Source organism: Equus quagga, chromosome 2, assembly GCF_021613505.1.
Source record: "Equus quagga isolate Etosha38 chromosome 2, UCLA_HA_Equagga_1.0, whole genome shotgun sequence".
Lineage (NCBI taxonomy): Eukaryota > Metazoa > Chordata > Mammalia > Perissodactyla > Equidae > Equus > Equus quagga.
Window position 1 is genome coordinate 14413415 of NC_060268.1, and position 11801 is coordinate 14425215.

An 11801-nucleotide genomic window follows, 5' to 3' on the forward strand; every position below is an offset into this window, starting at 1 on the left:
AGGCATAGACTATATTTTCTTCATCTTGAAGTCACCACCGTCTAACACAATGGTTGGCACAAAATAGATATGCCATATGCTAACAGATATTTAGTTTATGAACTAAATAGGTTTGTAAGAAATTAAAAAGTATAGTAGGGTCCCATTTTAAATCATCAAACCTAAAATTAAGGGCATTCCTAATTCCTAATAATTACAATCCACACTAGTATGTACCATGTCCTATTTACAAACTTTTTCTTAATAGAGGAGTAAAAGTGTAAGATATTCTATCCTTAATGTCATTTTATAAACAAGGAAACCCACATAAGACCAATCATGTGGTCTAACAGGCTCTAAAGCAAATTGGTAATGAATCTAGGAAGAAATTCAGGTTTCCCACACTTTTACTTTAGAGTTCTTAATTATGGAACAGGCAAGTATAAACTGCTACTTCATTAGAAGAAATCTGCAAATCACAAAGATATAAGAATATAAAATACAAAAATAACTCTTAATCCTCCTAAAAGAATGACACAAAAACAGAAGTTACCAAGCCAGAGACTTCTGCATTTCCTCCTTTCTACTCCGACACGTAACAATCCTCAAAAATGGAGGCTCACACTTTCAGGTCCCTACTAAGTGAGTGTCTGTATCAGAGGTTCTCAAACCTGGTCTAAGGGCTCTGTTACACTCTTCAAAACTACTGAGAATCCTAAAGACTTTTCATTTATGTTGGTTATATTTATCAATATGTACTATATTTTTAAAGTAAAACAAAATTTTAAATATTTACTAATTCATTTAGAATAATATCATCAAAACCATTACATTAACATAAATAACATTTCAAATGAAGAATAACTACGAGTGGGGCCGGCCCTGTGGCCAAGTGGTTAAGTTCTGGCACTCCGCTTTGGCGGTCCAGGATTTCGCTGTTTCGAATCCTGGGTGCGGACATGGCACTGCTCATCAGGCCATGTTGAGGCAGCGTCCCACATGCCACAACTAGAAGGACCCACAACTAAAATATACAACTATGTGCCGGGGGGCTTTGGGAGAAAAAGGAAAAAATAAAATCTTAAAAAAAAAAAAAAGAATAACTACGTGCTTTTTTTAAATTGGTGAGCAGAGTGACTGTTACATTCTTGCAAATCTCTTTTGTGTCTGGCTTAACAGAAGACGGTTGGATTCTCTTATCTGCTTCTGCATTTAAACTACTGCAATATACTGGTTTTGTTTAAGTATGTAGAGAAAATCTAGCCTCAAACAGACATGTAGCTGAACAGGGAAGATATATTTTACTAATATTTTCAGACGGTTGTGGATATTCTTCTTTGAAACCACATCAAAACTCAACAAGTGGTAGTTTCTTTAACAGTTAGCAATGTGGAATCTAAAAGTGTATCAATGAACTTTTTGTACTCTGTTAAATTAAACCCCATTGGGATAAGTGATAGCTATCCCAAGAATTCAAAGTTGGTTTAACATCTGAAAATCAATCAATGCAATTAACCATATTTATAGACTGAAAAAAAACTATATGATTATCTCAATAGTTGCAGAAAGAACATTTGACAAATGTTCCAACACTCATTCCTGACTTTAAAAAAGAAAAAACTGTCTCAGAAAACTAGGAATTCAAGAGAAATTTCTCAACCTGATAAAACGCATCTAGGAAAAACCTACACATGATAACACAATTAATGGTTTGAAGCTGCATGCTTTCCCCACAAGATAAGTAATGAGGCAAAAACGCCGGCCCCCACTACTTCCATCAGCACTGGAGTGGACGGTATAGCTATAGTACAACGGGGCAAGGAAAAGACAGAAACGGCATCCAAATTGAAAAGGAAGAAGCATAACTGTTTTTATTAGCAGATGATCATCTATGTAGAAAATCCTAAGGAATCCACAAAATAGTTACTAGAACTAATAGTCTATTTAGTATGGTTTGCAAGATAGAAGATCAATATTGAAAATACATTGTATTTCTATATATTAGTAAAGAACAACTGGAAACTGAAATTTAAAAAACCACATCGTTTACATTACCATCAAAAAACAATTAGGGATTGGGGCCAGCCCTGTGGCCGAGTGATTAAGTTCCTGTGCTCTGCTTCAGTGGCCCTGGATTTCCTTGGTTGGGATCCTGGGCGTGGACATGGCACTGCTCATCGGGCCACGCTGAGGCAGTGTCCCACATGCCACAACTAGAAGGACCCACAAGTAAAATATACAACTATGTACTGGGGGAATTTGGGGAGAAAAAGCAGAAGAAAAAAAAAAGATATTCAATAGTCGTTAGCTCAGGTGCCAATCGGGATCAATCTAACTAAAGATGTACAAGATCTGTACAATGGAAACTATAAAACATTGCTGAGAGAATTGAAAGAAAACTTAACTAAATTGACAGATATATACCATATTCTTGAATCAGAAGAATCAATATCCGGGCCTAGCCCCACAGCCAAGTGGCTGGGTTTGCACGCTCCAGTTTGGTGGCCCAGGGTTTTGGCACTTTGGATCCTGGGTGTGGACCTAGCACCGCTTATCAAGCCATGCTAAGGCGGTGTCCCACACAGTAGAACTCGAAGGACCTACAACTAGAATATGCAGCTATGTACTGGAGGGCTTAAGGGAAAAGAAGAAGGGGAAAAAAAAGATTGGCAACAGGTGTCAGCTCAGGGCCAATCAAAAAAAAAAAGAATCAATATCATTACGATGTCAATTTTTTCCAAACTGATCTACAGATTCTATACAATTCCAATCAAAATCCCAGCAGGCATTTTTGTAGAAAGTGACAAGCTGATTCTACAATCCGTATGAACATGTAAAGAACCTAGGGGGATGCGTACCAATCAATAGAGACAGAAAGCAGATCAGCAGCTGCCTGGGGACAAGTGGGAGCGAGGAATTACAAAGGGCCACAAGGAAACTTTTGGTGGTGATGGGTATTATCTTGATTGTAGCAATGATTTTACACATGTCAAAACTTATCAAACTGTATACATTGAATATTGCAGCTTATGATATCAATTATACCTCATAACGTTGTTCAAAAAACCCACTGGTCTATCTTGCACTTTGAATGGATCTTTTACATGCATGATTTTGTAACTTCATGCACGTGATCATTCAGAAAGTATTAGTTCAATGAACTATGCAGATCCTCCAATGTTGACACACTTCAGTATATAATATCAAAAAAATCACATTCACTAATATTATCAATCTCCTCAGACAAGTCTTTCATTATTGGGAAGCAAGCTCATGGTGATGGATACAAGTTTTCCAAAATTCTAATTATTGCTGGAAAGCTTGACTTTTATCATTGTCAACACATACTGTCAGTTGTTTTCCTTGCAGTGACAGGCTTGTTTCATTAATTTTTAAGAAAAGGTCACCAAATACTCAAGTCTGAATAATCACAGTTTGTCTGTCAGTCATCCTTTCAAGTAAAAACGGTGTTCTCTGAAAAAAAGTAGCTGGTTCAGTTGCAACTCAGTCACTAAAAGGCTTTTCTAGAGTCTACCACACTTTAGAATGCAAGTGCTTTATGCATACCTCCCATTTCATCACTCAGAATCTAAAACAATTTGTACTCAAGGGAGGAGAGTTATTACAAGTAAAAATTTTTTTTTGTTCCAAAAAAAGGTTGAAGATGCTGGTTAACGCCATAACTGCTCCCGGATAGTTAGTTTGGCCAGGTTCCTCAAAGCAAAGAGGGCCCTATTGAGAGGGCCCGGCAGCCTTCAGGCACGGCCCACAGAATACATGAGGCCAAGAGAGAGAGATTTTCGCTTGTCTACCAGAGTTTCTTTCTTTTTTCTCAGAAGTGATTGGTCACTCCCGCTGGCATAGTTATTTGTTGGGGAGGCCGGATTGGAGAGGCAGAGCTCAGGAGCATGTTTCAGAGTACAGCATGTGAATGTGAACCACGTGGGGAGCTCAGCCTGCGGACACAAACCACAGATTTCTTCCTTGAGAGATGGAAACGCATGTCTGTTAAGGTCTGAACTTGTTGATGAAATCACTCTAACACCTGATTATTAGAGGATAGCTGTGCTGTTTTATTGATGATCTTTTATGATTAGAATGATAAACTGATTTACGTATTGCACTAAAGCAAATAAGTGAAAAAAGTTTATATTTTCTTTTGATCTTATAGGCTGTAGATGATTTCTTTGAGCATGAACAAACATTCCTTTTAGAATATCATATCCGAGTTAAGGATGCATCTGCTAAATCTGATAGGATGACAAGATCCCACAAAAGTAAGGGTTTTTCTCCATGGCTAAAGCTTACACTTTTTAATGGCATAATTATAGAGTCGTGTTACTTACAGTTTGTTAAAGTCCTGATAAAGAGCGGCGGTTCTCAAACTGTGGTCCATGATTGCATTGTAGTTATCAGACAGGCCAGACGACCCCCTGGAGAAAACCCCCTTCACACGGGAAACAGGTGGCCAGACCCTCTCGCAGGCCCTCCTGCAAATAACCAGGAAGTGATTCTGCTAGGCAAGGCTTAATAGGAGCGATTTTCGAGGCGTTTCCTCCTAGAGTTAATTGGTCAAAAGTTGAATTATGCACTCAGAAGGAAGGGGACCATCCAAAAGCCTTTGCTGAACGTTTTATACAGGTTTTTCAAAGGCACGCTGCATTAAACCTGGAAACCCCAGAACATAGGAATCGCCTAATTTCTGCTTTAGATGGAAATTTTCTTCCTGATATAAAAAAGCATTCAAAATAGTATGGTTGGTTCGTTGGGGCAACCATTAAGTGTAATAATCGAGGCTGCTACACAGTTCTTTGAAAATAGTCTCCAGGAAAGCAAAAGAAAAAGAGAATTAAAGACAACTTTTCTCGCTTTACAAGTTGATTCTTTTGAGAAGCAAAAAGGCAACTCTGAAAGCAAACTAAAGCCCACTTGGAGGCCTCCCTATTGGCCCCCAGACAATTGCAGGTATTGCAAGGAACCAGAGCATTGGAAAAGAGAATGTCCCGCTCTTAAGAGAAGGGAAAATTTTAAAAATGTCCCCGCGTGGCTCCAGCACCCCCAGAAGGCCCGTTTGTCTCCTCCTGAGGGGCATTTCTCCCCTAAATGATGGGGTCACCTGTTCCTCAGTTGCACCCTTGAGCCTACCATTAAACTTAAAATAGAGGATTGGGAGCTGGATTTTTCAGTTATGCTGGTGGGACTTTCTCTACTACCCACTTGGAGGATTTATCTCTACCTGTCACCTCTGATTCTCTTCAAGCTGTTGGAGTCTCTGGGCAGCCTATTTCACTGCCCGTGTCTCAGCCCACTCCCGTATCTTGAGGCCCCCTTAACACTCATCATGCCTTTCTGGTCTCTGACTGTTCACCAGCAAACCTCTTTGGCAGAAACTTGTTATGTAAATTTAATGCCACTATAAATTGTAATGAAAAAGATATTTTTATCTCCTTATCCTCTGACCAAACCCCTGACCAAAGTCTTCTACTTTCCCTTGCTAGAAACTCATCCTGATTTAAATTCTTCTGAAGAGGATGAGTCTCTAAAAGATGTCCCAATTAGTCTCTTGACTACACCCGCAAATGAGGTAGGATTGTTGCTCAGTGCAGAACTCGTGCACATTACTTGGAAAAAGAATAAACCGTTTCCATCAGTAGCCCAATACCCGCTCTCTAGAGATGCAGAGTGAGGAATTGAACCCATAATTGACTCCTTTTTGCAACAGGGCTAGTTTTTACTTCCTCACCCTGTAACACTCCAATCTTGCCAGTAAAACAAGAAGGCAAATTTGACTCAGATGGGGACCAAATCTATAGATTTATATAAGACCTCAGAGCCGTAAACTCTTGTATTTCCTCGGCATCCTGTGGTCCCTAATCCAGCTGTCATCCTGACCTCAACCCCGGCTGAAGCAGCTTGGTTTACAGTAGTTGACCTGCGTTCAACTTCCTTTTCAATCCTGTTGCACCCTGACTTACAATTCCTTTTTGCATTTACATTTAAAGGGAGACAATTAACGTGGACTCGCATACCTCGGGGATATTGTGAGCCCCCCTCAATATTTCCCCAAGTCCTTAAAGCTGACTTGGATTCTGTAGCCTTTACTCAAGGCTCCACTCTTGTTCAATATGTGGGTGACCTTCTACTCTGTAATCAAACTGAGCAGGGAGCCCTTAGAGACCCCTCATTCTCCCGAAGGCACAAGCTGAACGAGGTCATAAAACCTCCAGATCTAAACTTCAGTGGGTGCAAACTACTGTTACCTACTTAGGGCATGAGATATCTCAAGGCATTCAAAACTCACCCCAGAATGCCTGGAGTCAAGTTTGTCCATCCCTCTCCCCAAAACAAAAAAACGGTTACATAAATTTCTAGGAGCAGCTGGTTACTGCTGCCCGTGGATTCCTAATTCTGCAGCCCTTGCTAAACACTATATGCTCTTCTCCAAGATATCCTTCCAGAGCCTATTTCCTGGCCTTCAGAGGCATTAACCTCCTTTGAAGCCTTAAAATTAGCTTTTTCCATGCCTCTGCCTCTTGGTTTACCAAATTTTGACAAACCTTTTCATCTGTACTCTCATGAAAGTAACGGAATTGCTGCAGACATTCTAGGACAGTGTTTTGCCTCTCAAATAAGTCCTACAGCATATTTCTCATGCAAACTAGACTCTGTGGGATCAGATATGCCCCCATGCTTACCTGCGGCAGCCGCAGCTGCCACCTTGATCGACAAAGCCAGTGCTCTAACATGAGGCTCTCCCGTTCAGTTCACGTGTATGTCCCCTTTGCCGTGTCGGCTATTTTGCAAGTACATAGGACACAACACCTGTCTATTCGGCGACAGGGATATGAGCAGGCTCTTTTAACCAACCCTTCCATCAGCTTACGTTGTTGTAATACTTCAAATCCAGCGACTTTACTGCCCCTCCCTGATGATGGAGAACCCCACTCCATCCCACATGATTGCCTCGCAACTATAGAAATGGTGTCAAAGCCACGAGAGGATCTTTCAGACATCCCTTTAGACAATTCAGACTTACTTCTGTTTTGTGATGACCTATAACGAAATTTCTGGGGAAACATAATAACTGGTTATGCCATAGCTTCTCCACATGAAAGGCTTGAAGCTTATTCTCTGCCCACTGTGAAATCAGCCCGAGCTGAGGAACTCATAGCTCTTACTAGAGCTTCCATATCAGTAAAAGGAAAAACTGCCGCTATTTACACAGACTCCAGATACGCTTTCAGAGTGCGCCACGCTGTTGGCACAATTTGGAAAGCCGGTGGATGCTTAACTTCTGCAGGAACTCCTATTGCTAATGGATGCTTAACTGCAGCCTTACTACAAGCTGTTCACTTCCCTTCTACAACTGCCGTTGTTCACTGTTCAGCCCATACGAAGGAGAGTGACGTCATATCTTTAGGAAGTGCCAGGGCTCACGGAGCTGCTAAACAGGCAGCTCACAATGGACTCCCCTCATCCTTTTTCCATCCCATTTTTAAACCTGCCTTTATCCCTGACTCATACTATTAACTACCAGGCAAATGCCCCACAGTCTGAGAGACAGTTGGATACAAAAGGGTGCCAAACAATTATCAGACGGATTATACATTTCCTGTAGCTCCTTTTCTTGTGATTTTTTTGGCTTGCACTCATCACTTATCTCCCACCAAACGGAACATAGGTGCAAATGGGGGATAGTTAAGGAACTAAAAGACAATTGGTTTGCCCCTGGCATCCATAAAATTTCTGACCAAATTATTTCCCAGTGCACTACTTGCAAATCTTATCAAGTTTCTGGGAGAAACCAGCAAAGCCCAGGAAGTCCGCCCAGGCCCACGCTGCCCTTTGCGAGGCTCCAAATGGACCTCATAGACTTGCCCCCAGCTTTAGGCTACTCTCACCGGTTATCGTCTGCATGTTTAGTGGATGGACTGAATGCTATCTGACTAGACATGCAGATGCCACACAAGTGGAAAAGAAATTAATAACTGAAGTTCTTCCTCATTTGGGTGTTCCTTTATGGATCGAAGCAGAGCAAGGAGCTCATTTTACAGCAGAGATGAACCACTTGCTTGCAAAAACTCTGGGGTACTGATTAAAATTTCATGCCCCATATCACCAGAGCATCATCAGAGCAAGTGGAATATAAAAATCTAGACATAGAAAGGACTTTAGGAAAGGTCTGTCAAGAAACTGGACTTAAATGGCCAGAAGCTCTGCCCTTGGCCCTTAGAAAGATTTAAAACACTTCAAATAGGAGACATGGATTGACTCCTTTTGACATTGTTTTTGTATTCCCGATGCCTACCGGCATCTCTAAATCTTCCATTCCTGGATTAAGTGAATATTATGGGAATTGAAGTGAACAATTTAATGCTACGACTAGCTATCTAGCTATATACAAAAATTGACTAGTATTCTTTTTTTTTTTTTTTTAAGGAAGATTAGCCCTGAGCTAACTGCTGCCAATCCTCCTCTTTTCGCTGAGGAAGACTGGCCCTGAGCTAACATCCGTGCCCATCTTCCTCTACTTTCTATGTGGGATGCCTACCACAGCATGGCTTGCCAAGCAGTGCCGTGTCCACTCCCAGGATCTGAACCGGCGAATCCCGGGCCGCCAAAGTGGGACGTGCGCACTTAACCACTGTGCCACTGGGCCAGCCCCTTGACTAGTATTCTTGAAGCAGATTGTCAACAGGTAAAAGAGCCATGGCCTGCACCTTCTGACAAGCCTTACCATCCCTTTTGACCAGGAGATTTTGGGTGCACATCAAGGTCTTTAGAAGAGAAAACTCTGTCACCTCGCTGGGAAGGAACTTATGAAGTCCTGCTGCCCATCTTCACTGCCATCAAAGCAAAGGAAAAATCTTCCTGGATCCGTGCAAGCCACACCAAAATAGACCTAGAACATCGCTCTCAAGACAACTGGGAGACAGTGCCCACAGGTGACCTTAGACTAAGGATTTTCAGGGCCAATATCCAGGCCCCAGAAGCAGTTGGCCTCACGAAGTAGACAGCTTTTCCCAAGACCACGGATCAAGAAAGCTTGCTTTCACCTATTTTCCCCGCCTTGCTTTTAACAATCCCCCCACCACACAACAATTAGCAAATATATATATTCCTTTAAATCCTTTATTAGAAAGCTGACTGGAGAGTGCTGGTCTCTATCCTACCTCCCCTCTCTAAGTCTCTGCTATGGGCTCTTTTCCAACCTGTGTCTTGCTTTTACTAACCCTCTCTTTTTCAATGGGTCGAGCACAGACCAAACACCCCCTTATGCCAGTTTATCAAGCCTTGGCCACGCTAACTAATCAATCTGACTGCTGGTTATGTCAACAGCTAGATAGTGCAAAAGAACCTGAACTAGTCTTTCTTCCTGCTGAAGTGAACACCTGACGGACTAAGTATGGAAGATGGATGTACAGGGTATGGTGTCCACAACAAGGAAACTTCACTCTGCCTCTTCTCCTGGTGAGTCACTTGGGCCCCAGAAAGCCTCTGTAGAAGCCCAGGGACTGTCCCTTGCCCAGGTAAAGACAACAGGTGAAAGGTTTTCCCTCTGCATTGAAAGTAAACATGACCCCAGACCTTTCCTGGGTGACATACCAGAATAATATCGTAATCAAACTCTCCGGTTTGGTTCCACAGGTGGCATCGTCACACCTCTCAAGGGAGTTATAAGTGGCTCTAACACTACTCCCTTTGGCACAAACATCTGCCAAATCACCAAATGCTCTGGATGGCTTACGAGCCACCCGTGTACAACTTGGGGTATTGCAGCTGCCTGCATGGGTAAGCTGCCCAGTGCCACAAACTATATATGGGTGGATCAAAAATCTGGGCTCACTCGGTCAGGTGACAGGACCAGGCTTTATAGCTGCCGAAACTAGACCGCAGGCCTCTTGTACCAGCTATTTCGCAGTCTGTGCTGTTCTCACAGATTGACAGGAGCGCATGGAAAATGGAGATGTTTAGGCACTAACAGTGCCAGTGGCATAGGGCATGGGATACTCCAGACCGGGGGAACCACAGATCCAGTTCTAACCTTGTCTGTAAACCACACTGGTCTTTCTATTTTATGTGGCAACAAAGTATACAAAGGATTCCCACCTAATTGGTCAGGACGCTGTGGACTCGGATACCTGGCCCCTTGTGTCACCAAATACTCTACCCTAAATGCCAGCCAGATTGCAAACTTGTTCATAAGATTGTGCCACATAAACGTGCAGGCCGAGAAATCACGGAGAATCCGCTTGTGTATCACAAATGCAAGTTCTTTTCAGCATTGAGAGTCTTATTCCCCAACTTTGGAGATTATGAGTTGGAAAAGGCGATCTTAAATCTCTCCATGGTGATGCAACAAGAGTTCAACACCACCATGCAGACTTTGAAAATACTCCGGTCAGAGATTGACAGCATAACCTCTGTGGTACTCCAAAATCGACGTGCTGTGGATGCATTGACTGCCCAGCAAGGAGGAGCTTGTGCCATCGTTGGCGAAAAAGGTTGCTTTTATGTGAATCAAACAGGGCAGGTAGAATCTAACTTACATCTATTAGAAGAGACTATTGACATTTTCAATCAGATAAATGAAGCTCACACATTTTATAGGACTGACATTTCCAGGATTGGGGAACTGGTTTAATGGAGTGTGGGGAAATGTGCTACGGTTTGTTCTTTTCTGCTTGTTTATCCTCATTCTAATCTACTTTCTTTCGTCTCTTTGCAGATTTCTTACTACTCGTTTACTAACTCGATTTCTTTCTCCACAGTCACCAGCTCAGTTTTTAATATGTAAAACTTCCGGGGAAGTTTCAGAGGAGGGAACTGATGGGGTTCAGGGCAGGCTGCCCCAAGATGCACCACTCTCTTATCTCGAGGTGAAGACAATAAAGACTCAGGAAGAATATTTGACCTTCCCCCAAACTGCCTAAAAGAATTTAACACAGAAGGCCTGTTCCTGGAAGGAGCTCATACCTTATGATAGCTGTTGTATAATGTAAAATAGGTGTGCTAGAAAGACACCAACAAACTCATTTTTTGGCCCAGCAAAACCTGTTTAACAAACATTTGCATTTCCCCCTCCATGTAAATTGTCTTCCTCCCCTCTGAAATTCCAGACCACTGCCCCTAGCATCCTCCTTGTCTTTAGCTGAAGGTATTAAAAGGGGCAGCCTCGGCCAGATGGCTGAGTGGCTCAGTTTTTCCTGAGTTTCTCCCATGTACACATGCTATTAAACTTTGATTTTCTCCTGCTAACCTGCCTTTTAAATTATTTGACCAGCCATAAGAACCTTAAGGGGAAGCAGGGGGAGGTTCTCCTCCCGCTTCCCCTACAAACCTTAGGCCTTCATTGGACACAGCCCCTGCCAGGATGCAGACGTGTGGAATCCTTGACACTCCAGCTTTTTGGTGCTTTGGGGAAATGGGGGGTGGGGGTGGAGGGGTGTGGCAGGGTGTGTGTGTGGGGGGGGTGGGGGTAGGGGAGGGACCAGTGGCTTTTGGTGACCAGCACACGTGAGCGTGAGCCCCACACCCGACTCTTTCCGTCTGGGGTGTCACAGAAAGTAGTGTGGGGGGTGCCTTCTGAGGCACTGCCCCTCATCCTAGAAGGTGCAGAGGTGCCTGCCGCCCAGTCAGGGAGTGGGGACACTCTCAGTCGAGGGGAGGCCACCTCACTGTGGCTTGCCGGGCCTCGGTGGGACTTTCGCTGGGTGGCGGAGCGGTCTTGAGTGGTGGGCACACACCAGCTGGCATCTGAAACGTTTGTAAAATGCACGGAGCCAAGGCGAGGAGGCCAACGCGGACATCAGCGTTCTCTG